The sequence below is a fragment of the Spermophilus citellus genome (assembly GCF_964194105.1).
Source record: "Spermophilus citellus genome assembly, chromosome: 17".
Taxonomy (NCBI): domain Eukaryota; kingdom Metazoa; phylum Chordata; class Mammalia; order Rodentia; family Sciuridae; genus Spermophilus; species Spermophilus citellus.
This window is the reverse complement of record NC_138199.1, coordinates 66,715,204-66,727,907: the sequence shown is the minus strand read 5'-3', so window position 1 is coordinate 66,727,907 and position 12,704 is coordinate 66,715,204. Positions and strand designations below refer to the sequence as shown.

At 36.8% G+C, this 12,704-nt stretch overlaps 1 protein-coding gene and 1 pseudogene across 2 annotated transcripts in view; one reads left to right on the top strand and one right to left on the bottom strand.

Moving 5' to 3' along the window:
• Positions 1 to 12,704, bottom strand: part of GNA13 (G protein subunit alpha 13) — a 49,109-nt gene that overhangs the window by 19,420 nt on the left and 16,985 nt on the right. The window lies entirely within an intron of this gene.
• On the top strand, positions 4,259 to 6,254 carry LOC308635502 (RING finger protein 11-like; annotated as a pseudogene). Its single transcript has one exon. The product of its transcript is annotated as an RING finger protein 11-like (transcript).

The following is a 12,704-nucleotide window of genomic DNA, read 5'->3' as shown; positions in this document are numbered from 1 at the left end:
ATTGTTCCTGGGTTTAGTACCAACACTCACCTGAAGAATCAGCCAGTAGTAATGGTGTGTGTGTGAAAACTACAAGTGACAGTATTTTCAAAGAAGTTGAAAAAAAAAAAAAAAAAGTAAATCAGGGCAACCTAAACTGAAATACAGCAGGCTGTTACAAGTAATAGTGGTGAAATACACAGAGGGCAGAGCTTGTGAAAAGGGTTACCCATTGCTTTACTGAGCAGGTACTACGTGACAAATACAGGAGTCTGTCATGTGCTACTGAATGAGCAGTGTCAAGGATGAATTTAATTTGTTTTTGTGAACGTGACCAATCACCAGTTCTGAATTTTTGGCAGAAGCAAAAGGTGACTATTCTGACTTGCCCTGTCATAGTTCAATGGTTTAGCAGCAGTAAAATTCTGCTGAATTTTTTGAGCACAGGGATGATTTTTCTTAAAAAACAAAAACTACCCTTAACCTTGTTAACTGCTTTTGTTGAATGCTGGTTTGGGAAATCAGCTTTAGGGAAGAGTTAATTCTATTTCTGAAGGAATTCAACTCAAAATTACAAGGCAAAATGTTATTCCCACCAAAAGAATCCCATTCTTCTTCACATTAGTAAGACCTATCTTACATAAACTGTACACAATTTTATTACTATATTTTGAACTTCATTAATTAAAAAAAACCTGTGGAAATTTGTGTTCTCTTTTTTTATATGAATACTTATACTAATGCCCTTCACTATGTATCTTGGTATGCAGAGCTTAAAATTTTAGACTATCTAAATCTTTAGGGAACAGCTTTTTAAATTTTTTGTACTGGGGACTGAATCCAGGGGTGCTTAACCACTGAGAAACATTCCCACCTGCCCCACACCCCACCCTCACCCCTGCCTTTTAAATACTTTAGCTGGAGAAAGGGTCTGGTTGAGTTCCTAAGTGCCTCAATAAGTTGCTGAGGCTGGCTTTGAACTCACTATCCTCCTGCCTCAGCCTCCAGAGCTGCTGGGATTACAGGTGTGTGCCGCTGCACCTGGGTAGGGAACAGCATTCTGACTGCTCTTCTAGACCACTGGTTTTGGGTTGTTTCTGAGACAAAGTTTCAATTACGATGCCCACACTGGCCTGGAACTCCTGAGGCAGCAATCCTCCTGTCTCAATCTCCCAAGTAGTTGAGACTATAGTGGTTCTTGTTCTTGGTTGTCCACAGACTACCTACTGGATCTATTAAAATGCAGGTTCGCAGGATTTCTACAAATCTGCTAAGTCAAACAAGCAAGCTCCAAAGGAAATGATTCTGATATCATCCCCAGCATCACTTCAAGGATGGGCATACACTTTATTCAAAATTGGATTTTATATTAATCTTATCTTTTGGAATTGATTATGCTAAATTAACTTTAAAAATCTTTTTGTTTGTTTTCTACTACCAGGGATAAGCTAGACCTTGTGCACACCACACAAGCACTCTATCCCTGGCAAATCAACTTTTTAAAAGCCTTGTAAAAATGCCAAAACACTAGATTAGAAATTTAATTTACTTTTATCTTACTGCAAAAGTTTCAAGTAACATTTTATATTTATAATTCAACTAAGTCACACACACACACACACACACACACACACACACACACACACACACTTGAGCCTTCATTTGGGATATCTGGATTGCTAATAAACAAAAAAATTAAATCTACTTATAGTTTTTCCTTTTAAAGAATTGATTGGGGCTGGAGTTGTAGCTCAGTGGTAGAGCACTTGCCTAACACATGTGAGGCACTGGGGTCGAGCCTCAGCACCACATAAAAATAATTTTAAAAAGATATTGAAAGAAATTAATTAGGCATTTCATTCAAACTTTATTTTCCACTTTACTACAGTTATAGCTACTACCTCTCCCCTGAAACCCATTTTCAAATGTCCACCACAGCCCACAGGTAGCCTGCAAACTTAATCTTACTCTGAGGTTTTGTGGTCAAAAATGAATGAACCTAATCCTCCAGATACAACCCTGTTAAGCCACTAAACGAACATGAGAAAAATTACTAGAACTGCTAATTTATATTTTAGCAATACAACCCTAAGGAACTTGAAACCTCAATCAAACTTACAAAATTAATTTACTTCTTTTTTTTTTCAATTTTTTTTAAAGAGAGAATTTCAATATTTATTTTTTACTTCTTGGCGGACACAACATCTTTGTTTGTATGTGGTGCTGAGGTTCAAACCCGGGCCGCACGCATGCCATGGGAGTGCCCTACCGCTTGAGCCACATCCCCAGCCCAATTTACTTCTTTAATACACTTTCTAGTCACCAAGGAAAAATGGAATTCAGGGAATAATATGGAGGGTTCTCAGCTAGCCATGGTGGCACTCACCTGTAACCCCAGTAAGTTAGGTGGCTAGGGCAGGAGGCTTCCAAGTTCAAGGCCACCTCAGCCACTTAGTAAAGTGTCAAAATAGAAAGGGGTTGGTAGGTAACTCAGTGGTAAAGTGCCCTTGGGTTCAATCCCTATGCAAAAAAAAAAAAAAAAAAAGAGCCTTCTTGAATTCCCTCTTTGTTCTCCTGCCCCCCACTTTTTTTTTTGGTTCAATCTACACCCTGTCCCACAATATACATTTTCCAGAGAAAGTGTATGTTGCATGGCCTCCAGAATCTAGCCTTCCCTACTAGATAATAGTTTCCTTAAAGAAAAACAGGTCTTATTTTTTTTTAAAGGAAGCAGGATTACTGACAAGTTTTAATACTGAAAAGTTCATCTAACTGAGAAATGTTAGGGATGCTGGGGAAAACTGGAGGATAATCAAGGAAACAATTTACTTGTGCTGCTTAGTAAAAACATACATCAAGAAATACTCCAGGAGCTGGGGCTGTGGCTCAGTGGTAGAGCGTTCACCTAGCACGTGCGAGGCGTTAGGTTCAATCCTCAGCACCACATAAAAATAAAAAGAAAGAAAAGAAATACTCCAGATGGGAGAAAGAATAATCTCAATGACAGATGCTAAATTAGAATTAGTTTCCTAATTCAGACTTTATGTCTGAATTCTCCAGTTAGTCCCAAGGGATCAAACCTTCTCCTACTTTTCTCTACAAAAATGAGCTCCAATCAAAAGGAGTCTCCTTGTGCTTCTTGAAAATGCTGTGCATCTTCTCAACCCTTCTACCGAATACTGTTCTCTCCACACACCTCCTTCCATCTCCTATTCTGAGGATCCTACTCTTTTTTTTTTTTTTGGAGGGGGCCGGCAATCAAACCCAGGGGCGCTTGGCCACTAAACCACATCCCCAGCTTGTAAAAAAATATTTTATTTAGAGACAGGGTCTCACTGAGTTGCTTAGAGTCTCACTAAATTGCTGAGGCTGGATTTGAACTCATGATCCTCCTGCCTCAGCCGCTCAAGCTGCTGGGATTATAGGCATGTAACTTGTGCCAAGTAAGGATCTTACTTTATTATAGGAAGAAACAAAGTGTGTGCAGACCAACTAACCTTGTCCTCCATTCTACAGGTGAAAAATTCTGAAGTTCAGAGAAGTTAGGTGGTTTAGCCAACAAAGCTATTTTAGTGGCAGAAATGGAAAGAAAACTATTTTAGTTTTCTGAAACAAGAATTTCAGGTATACTGGTTTTTTAGTCTAGTTTTCTCCCCCACCTCCACTGCAACTTCCCAACTCAGTAATCACATTCTGCACCCAAAATCTTTTGAATTGATGGCTTACACCTCTCACAGCAAATTTTATATGAAGTTCTATATATAAAAATGTAGATTAAGTCATTTTACTTTACCTCTCTGTATCCCAGAATAGGAATATTTTACCTTGTACACTGCAATACTACATAAACATCTGTTGAACTTTCTGTATTGGAACTTCCCCTTTATAACATCCTGTTTCCATCTTATTATTTATGCAAATGTCAATCATTACAAGTACAATATATTGAGCAGGTAGTTTGTTTGTTTGGTACTGGGGATTGAACCTGGGGCACTTGACCACTGAGCCACATCCCCAGCCCTATTTTGTATTTTATTTAGAGACAGGGTCTCACTGCGTTGCTTAAAAACTAGTGATTCTCCTGTCTCAGCCTCCCTAACTGCTGGGATTACAGGCATGCACCACCATGCTTGGCAGGAAGATTTTTAAAGTAAATGTCTTTCACTAAATTCCATTTGTTTTTATAGATATAAATACTAATGGTAGAAAATCAAGAGATGAACTTGAATTTGTAAGAAAAAGTTATTCAAAAGAATGAAAGGCATCGCCTTTTCTGGGTATGTCTGAATACTGTGAAAAGCAGTATGGACGAAGACCATTAGAACGGTGCAGAGATCACACGCCCCAGCCCTGGAAGATGGGGCCTCAAATCCCCCACCTCGGATGACATCTCCCTGCTAGCCGACCGGGCTAGCTTTGGCGAGGGGATGGAGCCGGATCAGGAGCCGCCACCGCCATATCAGGAACAAGTTCCAGTTCCAGTTTATCATCCAACACCTAGCCAGACTCAGCTAGCAACTCAGCTGACTGAAGAGGAACAAATTAGGATAGCTCAAAGAATAGGCCTTATACAGCATCTGCCTAAAGGAGTTTATGACCCTGGAAGAGATGGATCCGAAAAAAAGATCCGGGAGTGTGTGATCTGTATGATGGACTTTGTTTATGGGGACCCAATTCGATTTCTGCAGTGCATGCACATCTATCACCTGGACTGTATAGATGACTGGTTGATGAGATCCTTCACGTGCCCCTCCTGCATGGAGCCAGTTGATGCAGCACTGCTCTCATCCTATGAGACTAATTGAGCCAGGGTCTCTCGTCTGACTTCAAGTGAACCATCATTTTTGGTGGTTTTGATCTTTCGTCACTGAGCCCAAAGAGCCAGGGATTAGGAATTAAGATCATGCACAAAAAGTTTCCTAAAAATTCCTGGATGGCTGCAGACGTTGAGGAAAGTATGTGATATTTTAGAAACTTGGGGGGGGGAAGTAGTATGGTATTTTTATGTAAAGCCTTGACCCAGTGTTTAAGAATATAATTGTATTTAGACCTTGTTATTGCTCCAATACATAGGAATTGTGTAAAGTGTTAAAGCAACTGTATATGTTTAAATTGTGTGTGTTGAAGATTAGGAAAAAAAGATAGTGGTTATTTTTCCTAAATGAAATAACTTTCTTCTCTCCACCAAATTTTTTTCTGAAGTTAATGGCATTTGTGTCAAGGTTTTATTAAAAGCTACATTTTATAACACTGGCACAAAAAAAAAGTAGTTTTAAGCTTGTTTGCACAGTTCTTTTTTTCCATTGGAAATGGAATTCATTGCCTTAGGTCTTTTTAAATAGTGTATTATCGTTGGGGCTGGCTCTATGCTTGAAAACCAGTTTATTTATAACCTGTTGTAAGTGCTATATTCTGTTTGCAGTTAGGAAATGCAGAATTTTAAGTGATCTCCTAGCTTGCAAGCAAACTGAGATGCACTATCCCTTTTCTATATAAAAATGAGTTAATGTGTCAATAAATCAACTCAGCAAGGTGGGTTTAATATTACCCTTTCCTATGTGTTTTATCTAATTCTTTTGGTTGTTAATATGGTGATAAATGAAAGTCAAGGTGAATTTTAAATATTAAGATTTCCAATTTATTGAGCTTGAATTATGCCACCATGCTTATGTAAAAATGAAAGTGGCACCATGGTAAAACTTAATGAGAAGTAGTTTCTCAGTTGTAATAATTTTGATTTCTCTTTCTTGTGATCTCTCCTTCCCTGTTGTCTTGAACCATAGCAAAAGGATACTGCATCTCTCATTACTATAGTGATGAGGTTATTGAAGTTATATAAACACATCTCAGTCTATGTTTCTTTGAAAGGTATCTGTTAAGTCCTGCTAGGTGATTGACAAGACTAAGTAGGGAGAATAAAGGTAAATGTGATTCATGTTTTACACACAAATGCAGAATTTTATAACCACATGACTTCATAGTTGTGATCTCAAAAAAGGAATTTCTCCTTTAATTTTTCTTGCAGTTAATGTAAGAATACTCTAAATCTCTAAGCTTCTGAAGTGTTAGAGGTAGAGATGGTCTAGTAAAGATGTAGTAGTAATGTTTATCCATTTAGCATGTGTTTATTTTTCCTTATGTACTCAAGGTGATTTATTTGTTCAGCTCAGTGATATTACAGCTAAAAAACATTCATTAGCAAAAGGAGAAGCAGTCTACACCTAACAGAGGAATCAGAAATGTTTCTTATTTTTGTTGAGTTGAATGTTTGACTCTAACACTTTTCTACATACAAAACATAAGTTTCTTAAAGATTCTTCATAATTGTATTATAGAAGAATTTAGTATGTCATAAATAGTTAATTTGACATTCAACTGTAGTAGCCATATGTTGTTTGATTTCCTTATGAGCACCATGATGGAAACACTCAAATGAATTTGAGAAAAATTGGAAGAAATTAGATTATCGGGTTCTGTTAAATTGTTAATGTATCTTGCTTAAATTTTTGTTCATTAATTTATATCCATCTGATTATATAAAGTAAATTTGGAGGAAAAAAAAAAGAAAGAAAAGCAGTATGGACAATGGTTTGGGGAAGATAAAATGGGAACAAACATCTTATTCCATTCATGTCATCATTAAATGTCGTCATCAATCAAAAGGCACACCATAAAAGCAGTAAAGTATCCACGTAGTTCAAACAGAATAATATTCAGATAATATTTGGAAGGGTTAAAAATAATGAGGAATACTCAAAATTGTTTTTTCTAAGCAGGTTAGAAGATTTTAGAATATTTCTAAATATGGCACACACCTACACTCCCAGCAGCTCAAGAGGCTAAAGAGAATCACAAGTTCAAGACCAACCTCAGCCATTTAATGAGATCCAATTCAAAAAAATAAAGATAGGGATGTGGTTCAATGGTTATGCCCCCTTGTTTCAATCCATTAAAAAAAAAAATCCAAGTAATGACCAGATAGGACTTGACCTGCCCAGGACTAGATCTCCAGAGATGGTGAAGAGTCAGAGGTCACCAAAATTTGAAATCATTTCTGCCATAGGTAGCATATGTCCTAATTATTAAATCTGGGAAATCTGGCAAATATCAAATTCTGGTAATGAGAATTTCAAGTAATATGCATCACACATACACTTAATTAGCTTCATTCTACTGGATTATTTTATAGACCATGATGAAGCACTAAGAAGACTAAACACTGAATTAGGCCATTTGAAAGTTTGTTTTTTTACTAAAATGAACCACCATTGCTTAATCTTGTAAAATGACAAAAAGTTCACTTTGAAAGAAAATTATATACAATCAAATACTGAATTTAAAAATATTTTCTATGCCTTGTGGCCCTTCCAGTTACGAGACAAGCACTACCTACAATAACCTTCTGTTTCAAAGCAAACAGTAGTTTGAAAAATAAATAAAAAATTGATATTATTAAGATAATTAGTGAAAATGTTTCTTTTGAAACCTAAACATACATGTGATTCTGAAAATGACAGAATAACTCAAGATTAATATGTGGTTTCTCTTCATATAGAGAACATCAGTGAGCCAAGTGATGTAAAAGAGCAAAACATTTCCTGGAGCACAAGGATACTACAAAACAGGCATTTGTGTCCTCAGACAGTGGCTTACACACATTCCATGCATATTTAAGTCCTTCTGTTTGCAAGTCCAGAATATGTGGGAAAAGAGTAAAAGATAAAAGAGAAAACTAGTTACCTATACTTATTCCCTAAATCATCACAACTGTAAACTCTCAGAGATTTTTGTTGACCTATAATATACCTGTAGCTTTCCATCAGTCTTACAATCCAGAAACAAATTCAGGTCAAAATGTTTTCTGAATATTAATTAGGCAGAATTCATTAAGCGTATGCTTGGGGAAAATAAGAAACTTATTAACTTGCTTTTAAAAGAGACCTAGAAGCAAGCTTCTGTCAATGATTCACATTTTATCACTATGGTCTCAGTTCTAAAAACATCTCAATGAAGTCTTACCTCAATAAGAAGGCTTTATCCTATATTATCCTACCTATATTCTATAAATAGACTCTATATAATATAAGCTCTTCCATCTAGCATGGACTTACATGAATTAAATGCCAAATAATAAGGTACAAAGTGGAAAAGTCTGGGCTTAAAGATAGTTAATGAATCAAGACTATTTCAACCTAAGGAGAAGGATAGTAACAAAGACAGAGGGAATAGTTCTTATTATGAAAACTCAATTTCCCATTCTTCTGATCTTTATTGTATCTCTCACATTTTCATATAATTGATACTGCTCTGCCCACACTATTTACCTAAAATCTAACATTACTTGTAATTCTTTAAAGACATAAATACAAAACAAGGACTGATTGTTATAGGTTGGAAAATAATTGTAAAGTGAAAAAAATCTTAGAACTATCACATTTAAAATATTTGAAATAAACTATCTCTCTCTCTCTCTCTCTCTCTCTCTCTCTCTCTCTCTCTATATATATATATATAAAGGTTCCATGTCTTTTCCATTTCAGTTTTTATTGCACATTAAATACGACAAGGGGTTGCTTGAGGAGGTCTTAGTAGGCCAGCAGCTAGCTTTACAAGAAGGCAGGCAAACAAGACTCTCCTCCTGGCTATCAGAGCTGGCCATGGACCAGTGTTACTTCTCCTTTCATTTAAAGCCCTTCAACATTCTCATCTTGCCTGGTTTCCACAAAGAACCTTTTTTATTTTTCCTTATCTTTGAGATTGCCTTTTTTTTTCTTTTTTAATGACTTTGTTTATTCTGTGTACCCTGGAAAAAAACAACACATCTGATATGACAGGAGAGCAAGTGTTTTAGCAAGTTTAATACTGCCGTGTCTGCTATTAATGCCCATATAAAGTGCTACTTCTAAAGTCTTTTTGTGCAGTTTATGAAAAGCAAGATGGTTTTTACTTGCACCCAAAGAAATTATTTTCCTTTGCACTGTAAATATATAAAAATTAAGTAGACTCCAACAAGTTAATGCAGTTTTCAGTTTCGTTAGCATTTGCCATGAACATTAGTTAAAACTTCCAAAAGAGCCCAAATTATTAAATTACATTAACTATCTCAATTATTAAAAAGTTTTTTAAAATAAAATATCTTTCCAGATGAATTTAAGACAGTGTATAATAGCCTAAGTTGAATTTCCCAAAGAAGAGTATCTTTGTCTTGTTTAGGCAATTATTTCAACTTTTTCTAGCACATAAACTATAAAACCAATGCACAATATTAAAAATCTCTGATTTTTAGAAAGAACTCAATCATAATTTGCAAATTGTCTTTTACTTGCCACCACTCTCAATTAACAAATTCCTCTTTACTATTTTTTATCAGGATTTTTAAATTGAGATCACACATGCACCACTACACTTGTCTAACAAATTTCGCTTCAAGTTTTTCAGTTAGAATTATCACCAAAATAATTTATGGCTAATAATCTTAATGATCTGAGTGTTCTAAGAGTATTTCTCTAGTCTCACCAATTTCCGACTTCCAAACAAAATGTGCAACGCAGTTTGGTAATCTTCTACTATAGAAGTCACAAAAAGGACTTTATTTTATTAAAATACTTCATTCTTGAGAAATAGAAAAAAAGTTACATGTCTAATAAGCATTTATAAATACATATGTATCTTATAAGATATTCAATCTTGTTATTATTTTTGAAAGTAAAAGTACAAACTTTTAAATGTGAGAAAGGAGTTTCATCCTGCAGGGACAGGCTAGGTCTGATGCAAAGCACACCACTGACACAAGGTCACAACGTGGAAAGATTGATAGCACCCTACACGCTGCCGCTTAGCACCACCACGTTCTGTTCATAAGAATTCCCCATTTAAGTCCAAAATTCCCATCTGTTTTCTAAAGAAGGGCTTATTGGTCCTCTGAGAAAATCCCCCAGGAAATGCTAATGCTGCAACATTAAATGAGCAGGATATACGGCTGTACAGACAGTACAGAAACATTTATCTCAACATCCATTCAAATGCCGGAAGGAAACACCAAACTGTCAACAAAGATGTCCTGGGGAGGTAGTATGGTGGCGAACTGGATGATTTTCTTTTTTCAAGGAACATGTACATTTTAAAATTTACACTTTAAAAAAACTAATTTGAACTCTGGAGTCTAACCAACCAAACAACCATTTTCCAACTTTTCAGTTTTTGTAAACTATCATAAAGTTTAAGTTTTGAAGATTGAACATTTTCTTAAATATTTTTTTGAAAAAATTAATCATGTATAATTGCCAAGAGCACATAAAGAAATACTGTTTTACCAGAACTAGAACCCTTCAGTAGTAAATTATTTTTTCTTATTCCCAAGAAATGTTCAATTTTTTTTTAAAAAAAGATATGCAGTCTTCCAGCATATGACATGCTTCCCAAATATAGTTTCAATTCCCCTGCTGTCTAAACAGAGCACTATAAGAGTTCTTCATAATATCCCAAAGTTGTCATGAAGGCACACCCGATGGAAAGTTCTGCTTTATGATGGTGTGTTACAGACAATACCCCAAAACTCAAACATGACAACACTTAATAAAGTAATTCTTCCTAAGAAGAATCACACAACAGCTAAGAGGAAACCCCAAATCACTTTATTCCAGGTTTAGTGTTCAACCCATTACCCCAAACCTCTCCCCAGCAGAGAAGGCCCACCCTGCCCTCAGGAGCATGTCAGACAGCAAAGCAGTGCAACCTGCAAATTAGCAATCCTCCTGCCTCAGCCTCCCAAGCAGCTGGGATTACAGGCATGTGCCACTGTACTTGACAACCTGCAAATGTTTCTAAATATGGCTGAATATGAAGACTAGCTCAAAATTATACTGGCATATCTGTTCCAGTCTGCAAGTCACTCTCTGGTTTATTCTGTTATTGTGGAAAGCAAGAAAGCATAGTATTTGAGTATCAGACTCGGACTACAAGAGTCCTATGACTCTTGAGTTTGAATCCTTGGCTCTAGCACCATAACTGGTTATGTCCTCAACCTATATGCATCCTTAACCTCTGAGGACCAAGGCTTTTAAGTACAAAATGAAGTGACATGGGCTACATGCTCTCTTAGGTACTGCCAAGGATGATAAAAACTTAATGATCCTGTATCCTCATGGTGGAGAGCTGCAAATGCAGTAAACAATAATAGCATTTACCCTATCATTTGCCACTACTTACCACTTCTTATTGACTTATCTGCTCCCCACTAGACTAAGAATCCCATTAAAGCAGTCAGAGAAGTTCACTTGAATTTTTAGGATATAGTCTGGGCAGGTATACTTAATATATGTTTGCTCAAGAATGAATGAACATCAGGTGTATAACTGATCAAGTTACTGCCCTCACTGAATGGGAAGTGATCATATGTAAAATAATTAAGTGCAGCTGGCCCTCAGGATGCACAGATTCCACATTGTGGCTCCAATCACCCACAGGTTGAAAACATAAAGAAAAAGAATTCTGCTGGTATTGAACATGTATTTTGTCATTATTTCCTAAATATAAAGTATAATCCCTATTTGCATAACATTTACGTTGCTATTAGGTGTCATTAATTTAAAGTGTATGGGAGGCTGTGGGTAGACTATATGCAAATATTATGCCATTTTATATAAGGTACTTGAGCATTCAAATTCTTATATCCCAGGGGGTCCTGGAACCAATCCTCTGGGGATACTGAAGAACAAAAAAGACCAAAGAATGGCTGTACAAAGTGAAAATCTTCTGTATTTTCCTGTAGATGAAGTAGTTTGACAGATCAGCAATATTGTTAACTGATAATAAACTCTTCCACCAGTGAAATTAAAAGGAACAGGCTCACATAAATACAATGTCCTCTTGAACTTCAAAAAGGTCTGAAAAACCACAACCTGTTAAGGCAGGTGGTTGAAAGTACTGCAAAAGGGAAATGAGAACAGTCAGCTTGACTTCAAGTGAATCTCCTCCACTTCCTCGCCTCTCTTCCCTCTTCTAGTCCGGCCTCTCCCTTGCCACATCACCTGGCGGTCAGCACAAGTAACCTTCCTGTTGCCAAAATCAACAGCGTTGTCCTTCTGCACCTGCCCAGAGCCCTCATTGGCACCATGGCTACTTTTTCTTCTTGAAATACTTTCCTGGCTTCCATGGCTTCCCATGTTCCTGAAGTTCTCCTCTGTCTGCCATTTCCGTTAGCATCGCCATCTCCGAACATTCTCAAAAAGACATGAAGACTTCTTAAGACTCTACTATGAGCCCAAACCTTTTCTCATTTTACACACTTTCCCTGAGAAATCATAAGCATTATATGGGCTTTAAATATCACCTGGCTATAACTAGCCAAACTGTCTGCTTGGTATCTCCAACCTGTATGCCTCAAAGATTTCAAACTACTATGCCCAAATCTTCCTCCTCAAAGTTCATTCCCCACATCAGTAAAAAGCACCAACGTCCATCTATGTTAAAGCCAGAAACCCACATCCCCCATAACCTACGCCTTTCTCCCTCACCCCATGTCCATCAGATCCAACGATTTGCCCTACAAAGCAGATATTGAATTCATTTTCTTTCCACTTCTCTGGCCACCACTGGATGCCAAGCTGCTCATTTTACAAGTCTCCCAACTCTAGAATTGGTTTGCACCCAGGATGGGACCTGGCATCAAGGCTCTCCCCATTCTCACAAAGCAGCCTGAATGATCTTGCCTAAAATCCTTTGGT